Source organism: Lycium barbarum, chromosome 3 (assembly GCF_019175385.1).
Source record: "Lycium barbarum isolate Lr01 chromosome 3, ASM1917538v2, whole genome shotgun sequence".
Taxonomy (NCBI): Eukaryota; Viridiplantae; Streptophyta; class Magnoliopsida; order Solanales; family Solanaceae; genus Lycium; species Lycium barbarum.
This window is the reverse complement of record NC_083339.1, coordinates 7,769,744-7,785,582: the sequence shown is the minus strand read 5'-3', so window position 1 is coordinate 7,785,582 and position 15,839 is coordinate 7,769,744.

The following is a 15,839-nucleotide window of genomic DNA, read 5'->3' as shown; positions in this document are numbered from 1 at the left end:
GGGTATATGGTTACTTATTACTACGGAAAGTGAAAATCTGTGTGACCTCTTCTTATGGAGGCGTATTGAAAATTTTGCCCGAGTTCATGTTCTTCTAGTTTCCAAGCAAAAAAGTTTGTACCATCTCGTCAAACTTGTAAACACCGTTTTCGTGATGGTTCACATTAAGAGCCTGTTTGGATTGGCTTATAAATTGATCAAACCAGCTTATAAATTATTTTTAACTTATTTGAGTGTTTAGCAAAAATAGAAAATAGCTTAAATTAAGTTAAAAAGTGGTGAAAATAAGCTAAAATCAAGAAGTTGCTCAACTCCAATTTTTTTTTTTTGCTTAAAAGCCATTTTGGTTTGATTAATAACTTTACCCTTTTATCCCTTATATTTTCTGTTAATTTCAATATTACCCTTATTTCTAAAAATTCTTTAAGCACTTTTATTCAAATACGTAACTGTTTATTTATAAAATAACTTTCAGCATTTAAAAATACTTTAAGCATTTATGCTTAAAAGTCATTTTTTTCCCGCTAATCCAAACGGTCTATTAATCTCTTGCAATCAATTATGACAGTGATGCAACTCTTATTGTCTCGAAGGCCCAATGTTAAATGTAATGATGTTGGTGGAATCCAAGAGAGAAATTTTGTCTAAATTTACGTTGAAGGGTCCAATAAATTGGAAACTCATGAAATTTATAATTCAATTAAGATATTTTTACATGGTAAGTCAACTCAAACTTCGATTGTTATAATTATGATTTAGGTGAAGAAAAAATATGCCTATTTATTTAGGTGAAATAGCCCACTGGCTAGTCTTTGGTCTTGTCCGTGAAGAACAACCAGGGTAATAGAGTTTCAAGTTTTATATAATAATCAACAATGTTCTGAAGTTTATTTCTGAAATTTGAAACGTCATGAAAATAACTATTTTTCAATTATAGAAGCCGAATTTAACTAATTGTGAATTTTATCCTAAGGGCTGTAAAAGCAATGGTTCTAGCAACTCACTTGATGTGATGATTCAACGGCTCATTAGGATAATTGTAGATGAGCAACACTGCCACATAGTTTCAAATTTTGTGAAAGTTTCCTAATTTAGCTGTGTAGATTAATTCACAAGTCATCCCTACGAAGCAAAAGGTAAAGTTTTGCAATTTATAACAACAATTTATCACTCTATTATACGTACATTTTTTCCAGTAAAAGAAAAATATCCATGGGTCGACATTGAATGATCATAGACGAGTTTCATTTAAACCCACAACTCATTCGGAAGAAAAAGGAAAAAGAAAGAAAGAAAGAACATCGATAGATTATAGTATTAATTTTCTTATTTTATTACCCAGAAAATTTACTCCTTTAAAATGAGATATAACTAGAAGCAAAATGTAACATATCATTGTTAAACCAACTTATTTAATAACCTAGCTAGGAGGCTTAATTAATTCGTAAGACAAAGACAAGAAAGATGCATACCAATTCTTACCAAAATGATTGTATGCCACGAGTAACTGATGAGCAACATGTTACAATATTTGCCTTTTCAATGAGATATTTTTTTACAGATGCACAGGGGTGTAGGGATACATAAAAGGTAAAGTTGGTGTGGTGGTAATTGATGCTCGTTTTTTCGTTGCTTCATGTCTTTGACTATTCAATTCAATCAGTTGGGAAACTAATCATTGTTGAAGCCATAACAAATAGATAGACATTGTGGATTGTCGTTCGCTGGGGATGAGGGAAATTCATATCGAATCAGATGCAAAAGAATTGACAATCATAGTATAGAGTGTGACGATATCACCTGATATAATTTGTTTTTCTTTTATGAGAAGGAATAAAAATAGGTAAGTCAACTTAACTAGTATTTTTTGAAGATTTTCCAACCTGAGATTTTTAGGATGGACAGTTTCCCACATGAATTGTGTCTGAAAAGTGAAACCCGTAACTCTTTTGTTTCATTGATACATAAAAAAACAAAAAATAAAATAAAAAAGACATCGTTTTGATGAAAAAACCTACTCTCTCCATTACTTAAATGTTCTCTTTCATAGTTAATTTCGAGGGTAGATTACAGTAGTCTTTCACACAAATTCCTTAATTATTTCATATTCTTACATAATTTCTATAAATATCCACTTTTGAAAATAAATTACAAATTGTCTAAAAGTTTTGACTGAGGATATTATTAGTGATAACACTAAGTTTATCAAATGAAACATCTAATTCCGAATATAGAGGGTCCAGACTCCAGAATTCGAACCTTTTTCGATTATGAATAGTCGACACTTTAGTCACTTCATACACAACAATAATAGTAAACAAAACAAGTTAAACACAATAAAGGAGTTCTATTCTAATATTGAGTTGTCAACTTTTATTTATGCTAGTCTTGTTTCCTTTTCATCTCTTTTCATGTCACAGACATGAAATGATGACAACACAATTATGAAACAATATTATTCGAATCAGACAATAGTAAATTTCAAGGGAAGAATAGAACTTGATTTGACGTGGACATATATATTCAGCATCACTTCTTATAAATTAAAATTTAAATATTCCTTTGGGACAAGAATTTGCAGCCGATTTTTATTCATAATTTGCCCAAATAGCATATTTTACATTTGTTGCCTCAAGCATTTTGACCAATCACTTTTTTTTTTCTTTTCATTTTTGGTTCAAAGTGTGACCGCTGAATACTAAAAATATCATATAGTATTATCATTTGTCGTAAACACATTATGTTGGGAACTGAAGGTGTTATTATATGTACCGATAGTGTAAAAAACTTTGCATTATTTGTGTATTGACCCGTTACAAAAGATTAGTTTCCTTTATGTTAAGGTTACCAATAAATGTTTATATAAAAATTACCCACAATGACCTTTTAAACAATATCACGATGTAAATCTTTTTTATACTGATAGTGAATGGGGTTTATACTCTTATTTTGTTGCCTCAAGCATTGAAGAATTCCTTATTGACAAGTAGTAATTGTTAGGTTTTTGGGTTTTCCCTTCCTATGTGGAATTAGATTAATAAAACCCAATCCAATTTGGACCAGGCTAATTTTGCCCAAAATTTCCTCTATATATAGGATCAATTTAGGTCTTATTTTGACAACACAAGAGTGAATTCATAGCAGTCATATAGAGAGAAAAACGTGAAAGAGAAAGCAGATTTTCGTTCAGAAAGTTTCTGCTACAGCAGTCCGCTTTAAATTGTGTTTCCCGATTCGTTAACCGTTGGATCGTGCTGAAATTTGAACTGAGGGTTCTCAACATCTGATTATTCGATTTCAACGGTGAAGATCGGATTTTGTGGTCTGTAACTCCGGTTTTCTAGTACGAACAGTAGCCATTTTTGGGGGTGATTTCTCTCCTTTCTTCATTAGTTTTGGTGCTATCTTTTATGTATTGTTGCTCCGTGCTTGGCTTTGTTGTTGTATTCATTTGGAGAACATTGTTGTAACTTTTGTTGATTATAGTGGAGCTTTTGTGGGCCGGAGGTCCCGTGAATGTTTCCTCTTCACCTTGAAGGGGTTTTACCACGTAAATTTGATGTCTCTTCCATTCGATTTATTTTTGCTTGCTTTGCTATTTTATTGTTGATATAGCTGCTGCCCGAATTTCCATTTGTGCTAGTGTTTATTGTCTTCTCTTGGTTCAAATAGTGTGGGAAGTTTCGACTTGGATATTTCTTCCGCTATTACCTCGTCGTGCAATTTGATTATTGCTTGTTTCTTCCCAACAAAGTGGTATCAGAGCTTGTGGTTATACTTGGTTGTGTTGATTGTCTATTTGAATGATGGAGGCAAATATGAGCAAGATGGTTTGTTTAAATGGCAGTAATTACTATATTTAGAAAAGCAAGATGAAGGATCTTCTATTTATCAAGAAATTGCATTTACCCGTGTTTGCTTCTAAAAAACCCGAGTCTATTAAAGATGAAGAGTGGGAATTTGAGCACTTACAGGTTTGTGGCTATATCAGGCAATGGGTTGAAGATAATGTTCGAAATCATATTGTGAATGAGACAAATGCTAAAAGCTTGTGGGAAAAGCTCGAGACACTTTATGCTTCGAAAACTGGCAATAATAAGTTGTTCCTACTGAAACAATTGATGAATATTAGATACAAAGAGGGCAACCCTATTTATGATCATATCAATAATTTTCATGGTGTCCTTGACCAGCTGTCTGGAATGGGTGTCAAGTTTGATGAAGAAATACAGGGACTTTGGCTTCTTAATACTCTGCCAGACTCTTGGGAAACTCTTTGAGTTTCTTTGACTAATTCTGCTCCCAGTGATGGTGTAACTATGGAATATGCTAAGAGTGGTGTTTTGAATGAAGAGATGAGAAGAAGATCTCAAGCTTCATCTTTTTCAACTTCACACTCGGATGTTTTGGTTACTGAAGACAGGGGGAGAAGTAACTTTAGAGGTCAGAATGACAGAGGCAAAAGTAAAAGCAAGTCAAGATCCTCCAGGTACAAGAATCTTATATGTGACTAGTGTCACTTGAAAGGGCACATCAAGAAACATTGATACAAGTTTAAGAGACTAGAAAAGGCAAAAGAAAGAAGGCGATAATGAAAATCGTGTTGCTGTTGTTGCTGGAAATGATCTTCTTATTGCTTGTGGTAAAAATGATATCAATCTTGTTTGTGATGAGTCTATCTGGTTTATGGATTCAGGTGCCACTACTCATGTCACGCCAAAGAAGGAATTATTTTCTTCTTATACTCCGGGTAATTTTAAAAATTTACGAATGGGCAATGATAGTGAGGTGGAGGTACTTGGTATTGGCACAGTTTGCTTGAAAAGTAAGAACGGTTCGAGGTTGGTTCTTAACAATGTCAAGCATGCTTTAGATGTTCGTCTGAATTTAATTTTTGTAGGAAAGCTTGATGATGATGGTTATGATCAAACCGTTGGTGGTGGCCAGTGGAAGCTAATTAGAGGTTCAACGGTTGTGGCTCGACATTCCAAGGTGTCTGACTTGTACTTATTTCAGGGCTCCATTTATGGTGACTTAGTAAATTTGGTGGAGAATGATACTTCATCAGAATTATGGCATAGAAGGCTGAGTCATATGAGCGAGAAGGGGATTGGTAATTTGGCTAAGAAGAATTTGCTTTCTGGAGTGAAACAAGCAAAATTAACGAGATGTGTTAATTGCTTGGCCGGGAAACAGAAAAGAGTTTCTTTTCACAATCATTCGCCTTCAAGAAAGCTAGATTTGCTGGAGTTGGTACATTATGATTTGTGTGGTCCTTTAAAAGTAAGCTCTCGTGGTGGTACACTTTACTTTGTGACTTTTATTGATGATCATTCTCGCAAACTCTGGGTATTTTCTTTGAAGTCCAAGGATCAAGTACTTGATGTGTTCAAGACTTTTCAGGCCATGGTTGAGAGACAGACAGGGAAGAAACTAAAATGCATCCTTTCAGACAATGGTGGTGAATACATTGGTCCCTTTGATAATTATTGTAGACAGCAGGGTATTCGTCATCAGAAAATCCTCCAAAGAGTCCTGAGTTAAATGGTCTAGCAGAGAGGATGAACAGAACCCTAGTTGAGAAGGTTAGATGTTTTCTTTCAGATGCTAAGCTTCCAGATTCATTTTGGGCAGAAGCACTTAATACTGCTGCTTATGTTATCAATTTATCTCCTACTGTTGCTTTGGATGGTGATGTTCCTAACAGAGTTTGGTTTGGTAAGGATGTCTCTTATGCTCATCTGAGAGTCTTCGGGTGTAAGACCTTTGTGCATGTTCCTAAGGATGAGAGGTCAAAGCTGGAAGTTAAAACTAAGCAGTGTATCTTCATTGGTTATGGTCAAGACGAATTTGGATATCGTTTCTATGATCCAGTTAAGAAGAAACTTGTTAGAAGCCGTGATGTTGTGTTCTTTGATGTAACACCTCGTAACTTTGTCCGTTCATTCACAGTGAATTGACTGACGAAGGGCATGATGCATATGATGTTTCGATAAGTAAGGAATAATATTTAATGATTCTAAATGAGGTTTCAAAGATATTGGAGGTAGGAGACGAAAGTTGTTAAGGAAAGCAAGGTATATGTTGTGTATCGGGAAAGAATTTCGAGTATCGAATTAATGATGGCTTAATGAAATTTTGGAGAAGAGTTATAATGTCCCTTATATTGGTAATGAAGTGTTAAGTAAGTTTCAAGAAGGACCCATAAGCCAAATATGAGCATAAGCCATCCAAAAGGGCAAGTTAAGGAAAACGTTTTCGGATGATCTGATTTGAAGGGGCCAAAACGCTATTATAAAGTTGGAATTTGGGAAAAACACCAAAGTATGAAAGTTGTAGATAATTGAAAGATCTTTCCAACCATAGGTCGTGGGCCCTCACAGCAAATCGGGATCAAAATTTATGGCCATTTTACGGCAGATAGTTCATCACGTTCTGGCGCAACATGCGACTCGCATTTGGTGTCGCATGTTGTGCCAGTGAGAGTTAGGCTGCTGGCATGATTTGCGACACAACATGCGACTCGCATGTTCGACATGCGACTCGCATATGGTGTCGCATGTTGTGCTAGTTCCGAACCTTCTGGACAATTATATATAGACCCAACTTCGTTTTTAACCCATTTTCTCACCATTTTTGGTCCGAAAACCCTCTAGAACCCTCTCAACATTTCATCCACAAGAAAATTCAAGGGAAATCCATGATCAATAACACCAAATCCATGAACCCAAATGTATGAAACCTAGCCAAAGTTTATCTAATTCAAGAAAACCCAAGGGAAGTGAAGTAGGGTTTTGATGCTAAAGGAGTAACTCCACTCAAGACTTGTTCAACCACTATCTAAGGTAAGTTTCATGACTTTCTCATGATGATTAAAGTGTTGATGTATTCTTGGGAGAATAATAATTGGGTTTGATGAAGGGAATTATATGAACTATGCTAGAGTTGTTGGATTGTTGACTTGGGATTTGTTGTATTCATATGAGTGATGAAGAATGATGTTAATTACATCTAATTGAGATTGTAGAATCATCTAGAAGTAATAGAATGGGATTGGGTGAAGAAAACACCATTAATGAAGGTTGTGGAGCTTCATGCCCACCAAGTGTTTGATAAAATGCTTAGATGACCAAAGCATGAATATTATTGCTAATATAGAATCCCTTTGACTTGTATTGATATAGATCAAAGTTGAGAGGGTTGACGAACATTGTATTACGCTCAAAGGCTGGAATTGAGGTATGTGAGGCTAACTATCTACGTTAGGGAATGTTCATGATTCTCCCTACGCCTCATTCTTCATACTTGTTAGAAATTTGACTCAGAATATAGTTAACTCTAGTTTCATGAAATGATATAGAACTGTTATCTTCTAGGGTTGCAGTTACAGAATTCGTTCATGGTTGTCACTTTGAACATCATGAACCCATCACGCAATCCTTATAGACTTATGCATTATTATCACATGAGTCTCAGTCAGTGTATAACCAGTTAACTGCAAGAGTCCCAGAATCAGAAACAGTTATCATGCTATCAGCTATAGCCCATCTCAGTTTTGTAAAATATCAATGTTGAACACCTGTATCTGTACTTTTGGGCCCTAGGCCACAGTTTATGCATACGTATTGCTTGGGCCAGAGGCCACAGTTTTTGTGCACATTATTTGGGCCCCAGGCCACAGTTATATTTACAGTTTTACAGGTGATTCTTCATCCAGAACAGGGAGTACTTCAGCTTCTTTCTTTCCTGTTTAGTTCAGTTTCAGTTTTCAGTTTCAGTTCCAGTATTTTATTGCTTCAGTTGCTTTACATACCAGTACAATTCAAATGTACTGATGTCCCTTTTTATTGCTTGGGGGCCTGCATCTCACGATGCAGGTAACGATACACAGGTTGACGACCCAGCTAATTAGGAGTGCAAGTATCAGCTACTGGTGAGCCCCACCTTCCTTCGGGGCGTTGTCAGCTTTCCAGTTATTTCAGTTTATAGACAGCTCTATCATTCAGTACTCTTAGAGGCTTCATAGACACAGCCCAGACAGTCAGATATTTATTATGTTAGCCTTGTTGGCAGTTGTTCAATCGTATTGGTTTAGCCATGCCGGCTACTGTCAGATATATTTCAGATTGTCTAAGTATTTCCGCATTATGATATTTCAGTGAGACTTTTAGTTAATCAGCATGTGTTAGTTTTATTTTATAAATTAGTTATGTTTTGGTATCACATGTTGATTCAGCCAGCCAGTTGGTTCGCTCGGTCACATGCAGTCAGGCACCGGGTGCCGTGTTACGTCCAGGCCCAGGTTCGGGGCGTGACATTTGAAGACCAGACAATTAAAGATTTTGACAAAGCTGAGAAGGTTGATTCTCAGAGCAATGAAAGCTCAGTTGATGTTGATCCAGTTCCTGTGACTATTGCACCTGAAGAAAATCTTCAAAATAATGAAGGTCAAGTTGATAATGAAGATAGTGATCATGTTCAGAATGACCAGCATGATGTTGTTGATGCTCCAATGGAAGATGATATGGTTGGCCAGCAACCAGTTGCTATTGATGTTCCAGAGAGTTCTCTCAGAAGATCTATTAGAGAGAAAGTACCTTCATCTCGTTATTCTTCCAATGAGTTTGTACTCTTAACTGATGGGGGAGAACTTGAAAGTTTTGACGAGACCATAGATAGTAAAGAAAAAGAAAGGTGGTTTGATGCTATGCAAGATGAGATTAAATCCTTGCATGATAGTCATACATTTGATCTGGTTAAGCTTCCCAGAGATAGAAAATCTTTGAAAAACTGGTGGGTTTTTAGGGTGAAACATGAAGATGGTAACCCAATTCCACGGTACAAGGCTAGGTTGGCTGTCAAGGGCTTCAATCAGAAGAAATGAGTTGATTATGAAATCTTTTCTCCATTTGTGAAGATGTCATCCATTCAGATTGTCCTAGGCTTGGCTGCGAGTCTAGATTTAGAGTGTTGCTTGATCGCCGGGATGGCGGTTTCCTCCGCATAGTCGGGAGGGGGAAAATTGTTAGGTTTTTAGGTTTTCCCTTCCTATGTGGAATTGGATTAATAAAACCCAATCCAATTTGGATCAGGCCAATTTTGCCAAAAATTTCCTCTATATATAGGATCAATTTAGGTCTTATTTTGACAACACTAGAGTGAATTCATAGCAGACATATAGAGAGAAAAACGTGAGAGAGAAAACAGATTTTCGTCCAGAAAGTTTCTGCTATAGCAGTCCGCTTTAAATTGTGTTTCCCGATTTGTTAATAGTTGGATCGTGCTAAAATTTGAACTGGGGGTTTTCAACATCTGGTTCTTCGATTTCAACGGTGGAGATCGGATTTTGTGGTCTGTAGATCTAGTTTTCGAGTACGAACAATAGCTCGTTTTTGGGGGTGATTACTCTCCTTTCTTCACTAGTTTTGGTGCTATCTTTTATGTATTGTTGCTCCGTGCTTGGCTTTGTTATTGTAGCCATTTGGAAAACATTGTTGTAACTCTTGTTGATTATAGTGGAGCTTTTGTGGGCCGGAGGCCCCGTGGATGTTTCCTCTTCACCTTGAAGGGGTTTTACCACATAAATTTGGTGTCTCTTCTATTCGATTTATTTTTGCTTGCTTTGCTATTTTATTGCTGGTATAGCTGCTGCCCGAATTTCCATTTGTGCTAGTGTTTATTGTCTTCTCTTGGTTCAAATAGTGTGGAAAGTTTCGACTTGGGTATTTCTTCCGCTATTACCTTGTCGTGCAATTTGGTTATTGCTTGTTTCTTCCCAACAGTAATTATTAAAGGAAGAATATATGGCAGCATCCTAGCTAATTTAAAGGAGTTCAACATAAGATTTAACAGTAAATAACTAAAAATGTTTGGGTTGTCATGTTAAGAGTTTGTTTTTACTCTTCAAAATAGCTAAAAGACTATTATAATTAGGGAAACTATTAAGGAGTACTGCTAATGCACTTCAACATTAATATTTTAATTCACCACTATAATGGTCATAAACCTATAGAGAAATCTATACTTCAGGAAAGATGATGAATTGTTCTAGTCTACTACACTTTGAAAGTTTTAATAGTCTAAATGAAATATCTTAACCAAGAAGGGAATGATGTAGGATAAATGGAATCTGTCTACTCTTAACTAGAGGTTTCGAGTTCGAGCCCCGAGCATTTCTCACTTAAACGGGTTCATGCGAAGTTTAAATTAATCGGGTCAGTGCGCTACCGTTACATAGTTATATATACAAAAATATTCCTTAAAAAATTTACCTTTTCTAATATTAGAAAAAGAAAAAAAAAACTTGTCTTGTACTCTATATAATATGATATTCCATGACTAGTTACCTAATTTGGAGGACGCACAGAATATAGACTATGCAAACAACACCTTAACTATGTTTTTGAGGAATAAATTAAACCTCATTGTAAGTATTCCATGAAATAGTCAATTTAAAGAAAAAACCTAAGATTAGACGACAATCGCATTCCACCTTTGGATCTAGTAAAATTCTATATCTAGCTTCATACGGCAATTGATTTTTTTATTACAACAAAGCTCATTCTTACTTGATATTACTATTTCAATTATCAAACCTTAAGCACACATAATACTAATACAGTCAAACCTCTCTATAATTGTCATTCGTTCTAACAACATTTCACTATAACGGCCTGATTATCTCCGGAACCGATTTTCTATGTTATATTTTAATTCTCTATAACAGCATTTTGTCTATAACAACATTCACATTCATTATAGCGGTACACTCTTTGTAAAATTGCCTCTCTATAACAGCTACACTCAAATACTGTGTAATAATATCTTGTAAGAAATATATTATCTATAAAATAAAATATTAAAATATTTATGATAATCATCATTAATGTCATGTACATAGTAAATTTCAAGTACGAGTATCTAAAAATCTTCAATTGTACTATTAAGTTCTTAGACAACCTTCAAGAGAAAGCTATTGAATTCCTTTTTGCTGAAAGTTTGAACAGAAATCTTCGTATGTTCAAACGTTATATTATTACTAAGAGACTGGAATTTATGAAATAATTTAAAAAGTTAGAATTCTTACAACAAACCAAAATTTTAATTTTCAATTAATTGTAAATGCATATGTTTCTTAGATTTTAATTCTTTATCGGTATGGTGTAACTAGTTATAAATTTCTTAGTAATTTATTAGTCTTTTCATTTTAATTAATGAAATATGAAATCATTTGGGATATTAAAATTAACAAGTATTTTTTATTTTGTTTATACTAGCATAAAAAGTAAAATAATAATAATAATAATAATATCTTTTGCGTAGTTTTGTTTATAACAGCTAAATGAAATTTAAACCTCAAATACCAGTATACATACATAGCGGCACCTCACTATAGCAGCCATGAGATTTTTGGACAAACGCTGCCATTACAGAGAAGTTTGACTGTAGTATTACAAGAGCCGTCAAATCAAAAGAGGAAAAATAGTTCTAGGTTTTCGTTCCATCCGATGTTCGATCTTGAAGTCCGATTAAATTTGTATTGTAAATATATGTTTGAAGCTATAAGCATTATTATCATTTGGAGAACAAAATAGAGAATTGTTTTAATCATTGTTTATGCTAATTAAGAATTATTTATTTATTAGGCAATCCTTGTAACATAGGATTGGTTCAATTCTTGTATAAATTAAATCAATGATGTAAAGTTACATTAAAACATATTTAATTTCTCCATGTGGAAGGGCATTTATAGGCCAATATATATATATATATATTCCCTAGAATCCTTTTTAAGTATTGTTGAGAGTTTCGCATGTTGGGATCGAGCGTCATGCGAAAGCTTATAATTGCAAAACCTTGAACAGCGAAAAATTAGATGACAAAGAAAAACATACGAAAAGGGGCATGATATTTTAATACGCTTTGATCAATTGATCTACATATGAAAAACTAATATAAAAGCATAAAAATTATTGAGAGAAAAATCCCCCCCTTAAACAAAACTCTCTACATGACTACATTGTGGATGTTATTGTGTTTTTTGTGTTAGAGAGACGGATTTTCAATTTATAGAAGTCCGAAACTTTTCCTCCAAAAAAGGATTATTCAAACATGAAATAGATCTTTTCCAACCAGAAAACCTTTTCCATCGAGAAAATCTTTTTGAAATAAAACACAATTATGGTAGAATTCAAATAAGGTAGGAAATTCAGGGCAAATCCTAACATCGCACACACACTAAAAATCATTTGATAATATCAATAATAAGAGTAATTGTCTAAATTGTCTCTATTTCTTCTTTAATGAATAATTGTTGCCTCCATGCCTTCTTAGAGGAATCCGCGACTTAAGTAGTACAAAAAAAAAAGTTGAACCAAACTAGTACAAAAAAAAAAAAAAAAAAAAGACAGAAGTAGTTTTCACGCACGAAATTCGTGCGTGAAAGGACCAAACTGCAAAAATTGCAGCTTCTACCGTTCACACACGAAATTCGTGCGTTAAATGACCTTTCTTTTTTTCCTTGTTTTTTTCAATGTTACCTTTCAAATCACATTTTTTTTCATACTTTGGGCAAAGATTAGTCATGTTTCAAAACCCCAAAATATCAATATTTTATATAAAACTTAATATCTTTTTTTTGTGTACAATAATGTCGGCTCATTACATCAAGTCCACCTAAACGTTTGGATCGTCGTTTCAGGGGTTCTAAAGTGCCCCGAAGTAAGTTTTGAAACTTGTTATATTTATAGGGTTTTGATTTAAGTGTTTTATTATATTTGATAATTCATCCAATACGAGAGGTTTACACTAATTAAAACGTAATTCATTCCATTTAATTACAATACTAATTCAAAACAATACAATAATAAATTACAATAATAATACAATCTTCAAGTTCTAGAGGCTCTATTACTTCGAGACGTGCTTGTACTACCACGGCCTTGTTGCCCACACGAACGCTTGTCATAGCCATATTGCTTACATGTAGAGCACTTGCGAGAATAAGTTCTTTCACTAACATCCATTTGATTGGGTCTACGACTCCGTGAGTTAATGCCCAATTTCCTAATGTAATCCTTATTAGCAACTATCGAAAACGGCTCGTTTGGCCAATAAGCTTCATTACCAAGTGGGGGGAATTGGCCGGAATATGCAACAAACACGTGCTACTACACATAATAATATGAAAAATTCATATTTACCAATTTTCATTGTAAGCTTGATTAAATTGCTGGCTTAGATTTTCCAGCGGCACTTGACCACTCAAAATGTCTCCATAAGAACTAAAGTCCCCATAAGTGTTACCATGAATAGGCTGGACTTGAGGGACTTCTTCTCGAGGTATCTTTTCAATATATATCTCAAGAACATTAATGAATACTAAATCACGATATTCTTCCGGCGATCCCAAATAATCACTCAAAGATTCATCATCGTTGATATTGTGCATGCCATAACGCACTACACCGTTTGATATTGTTTGTGGATATCTGCCAGTTATTGAGATTTCAAACTCAGTGGGTGTAGTTTTCATTCTTTTGTGCATGTAACTGACAAGTGTTTCATAATTAAAAGTTGTTGGAAATTTAACATGGGCTTTTGGTTTGATACTATAACGAATGGAGTAATTGTCCTCGACGATATCTCCATCCCCAAATAGTGAAACCTTAACAGTTGAAGCATTTTGAGACATTTTTTCTATGAAGTTTGATTTTTTTTTGAATGACTTGTAAGACTTAGACTATTGAAGTTGATGAGTTTCTCACTCGTCAAGCCTTCAAGTTAAATAGACCACTCAAAATTGTAATGCGTGGTGTGTTGTCAAATCAACACTTAGATTGCGCATTAAAATGGTGCGCAATACAAGTCGTGTTAAAACGGTCAAATAATGCAGCAATGTATTGTCAAATCAAGGCTTTATGTGTCATAGATTCCTGAAATTGTCATGCGTGGTGTTACATTGCGCATTAAAATGGTGCGCAATACAAGTCGTGTTAAAACAGTCAAATAATGCAATAACGTATTGTCAAATCAAGGCTTTATGTGTCATAGATTCCTGAAATTGTCATGCGTGGTGTGTTGTCAAATCAATACTTACAGTGCGCATTAAAATGGTGCGCAATACAAGTCGTGTTAAAACAGTCAAATAATGCAATAATGTATTGTCAAATCAAGGCTTTATGTGTCATAGATTTCTGAAATTGTCATGCGTGGTGTGTTGTCAAATCAATGCTTACAGTGCGCATTAAAATGGTGCGCAATACAAGTCGTGTTAAAACAGTCAAATAATGCATTGTCAAATCAAGGTGAAGGGGAAGGAAGGCCTTTCGCGCACAGTTTATGTGCGTGAAAGGTTAATTCAGACATGCGTGCAAGGCCAAAGCTGATTTTTGAGTCTTGGTCCTTTAACGCACGAATTTCGTGCGTGAAAGGCAGAAGCTGCAATTTTGCAGTTTGGTCCTTTCACGCACGAAATTCGTGCGTGAAAACTATTTTTTTTTTTTATACTAGTTTGGTTCAATTTTTTTTTTTGTAATACTTAAGTCGCGAATTCCTTATTTCGTGCGTGAAAACTATTTTTTTTTTTTTTTATACTAGTTTGGTTCAATATTTTTTTTGTAATACTTAAGTCGCGGATTCCTTCTTAGAGTGATAAAGTTAAGAACTGAAAATAATAATAAAGCTTTCTTAATTTTCTAAAGTGAGATATATTTTGACCAAAATAATATAGTTAAAGTGACCAATAAAAATGATCGGAGATAGTACTTTTATTTGCTAACCTTTTGAAACATTGACGGCAAATTCGAACTTATCCTGCAGGTATCCCATGAAGTTGTTATTGGAAGAAAAAACCTAAGGTTAGACGACCATTATTCTTCCTTTGTGTTGGATATTGGGCTTGGGCTGTGGGTCGCCCATGTGGACAGACCCAACCCGGTCAGGAGGAAAAGATAAGAAGAATTTAAGTGGGAAGTTACCACTTCTCTTAGGATAACTTACAAGTTATTAATGTGGAGTGTGTGGGGTAGTTAATTAACTTCTTCTCCTCTTTCCCTCTTTAAAAAAGAAATAGACATCGTTTTCTTTTTCAAGAAAAACAGAAAAAAGAATTTTTCTTTTCTCTAATTATTCTCCAACAACACACAAGAATTCTAATTTGTGACATCAGTGTTCTATTTTTTAGTGAAGTAGAATTGGCTTGGAGCAATTCTTCAATAAAGGTTCTGTGAATTTTCCGCTACTGTTAACAGATACACGATTCTTGTTCCTGTTACTAATTTCTAAATCTTTGGATCTAGTAAAATTTCTATGTTTATAATACGACAATTTTTTTTTTACAACAAAAGTTCATTATTGTTTGGCTTTAAATTAAGTAATTAATAAACTTTAAGCAAACACAGGACTCATAATAAACAGACATTTTTCTTGTGGTACTAGTATAGTACTATATAAGGTAAAGTACTATACCAGCCCACCAAATAAAAGGACAAAACATATTCATACCTCATAAATATTCCAAGGTATAACCAAAAAAATTGCTCATATCATTGTTCACACTAATTAAGAATTAATTATTATTAAGCAATCTTAGTGTTTTACACTTGGCATCGTTGGCTTGATATTCTTGTAACATAGGATTGGTTCGATTCTTGTACTATAAAGTAAATCAATGATGTGAAGTTATATTATTGACTTTCTAAACATATATTTTCCAAGTGGATTGAACATTCCTAATACTACTATATAGTATCTACTTTAATTGTTCACCTTTTGAAACTTTGACCGCAAATTCCAGATTACCACTAATTAGTTTCTTTTTATTTTTTCTTCTTCTTGCT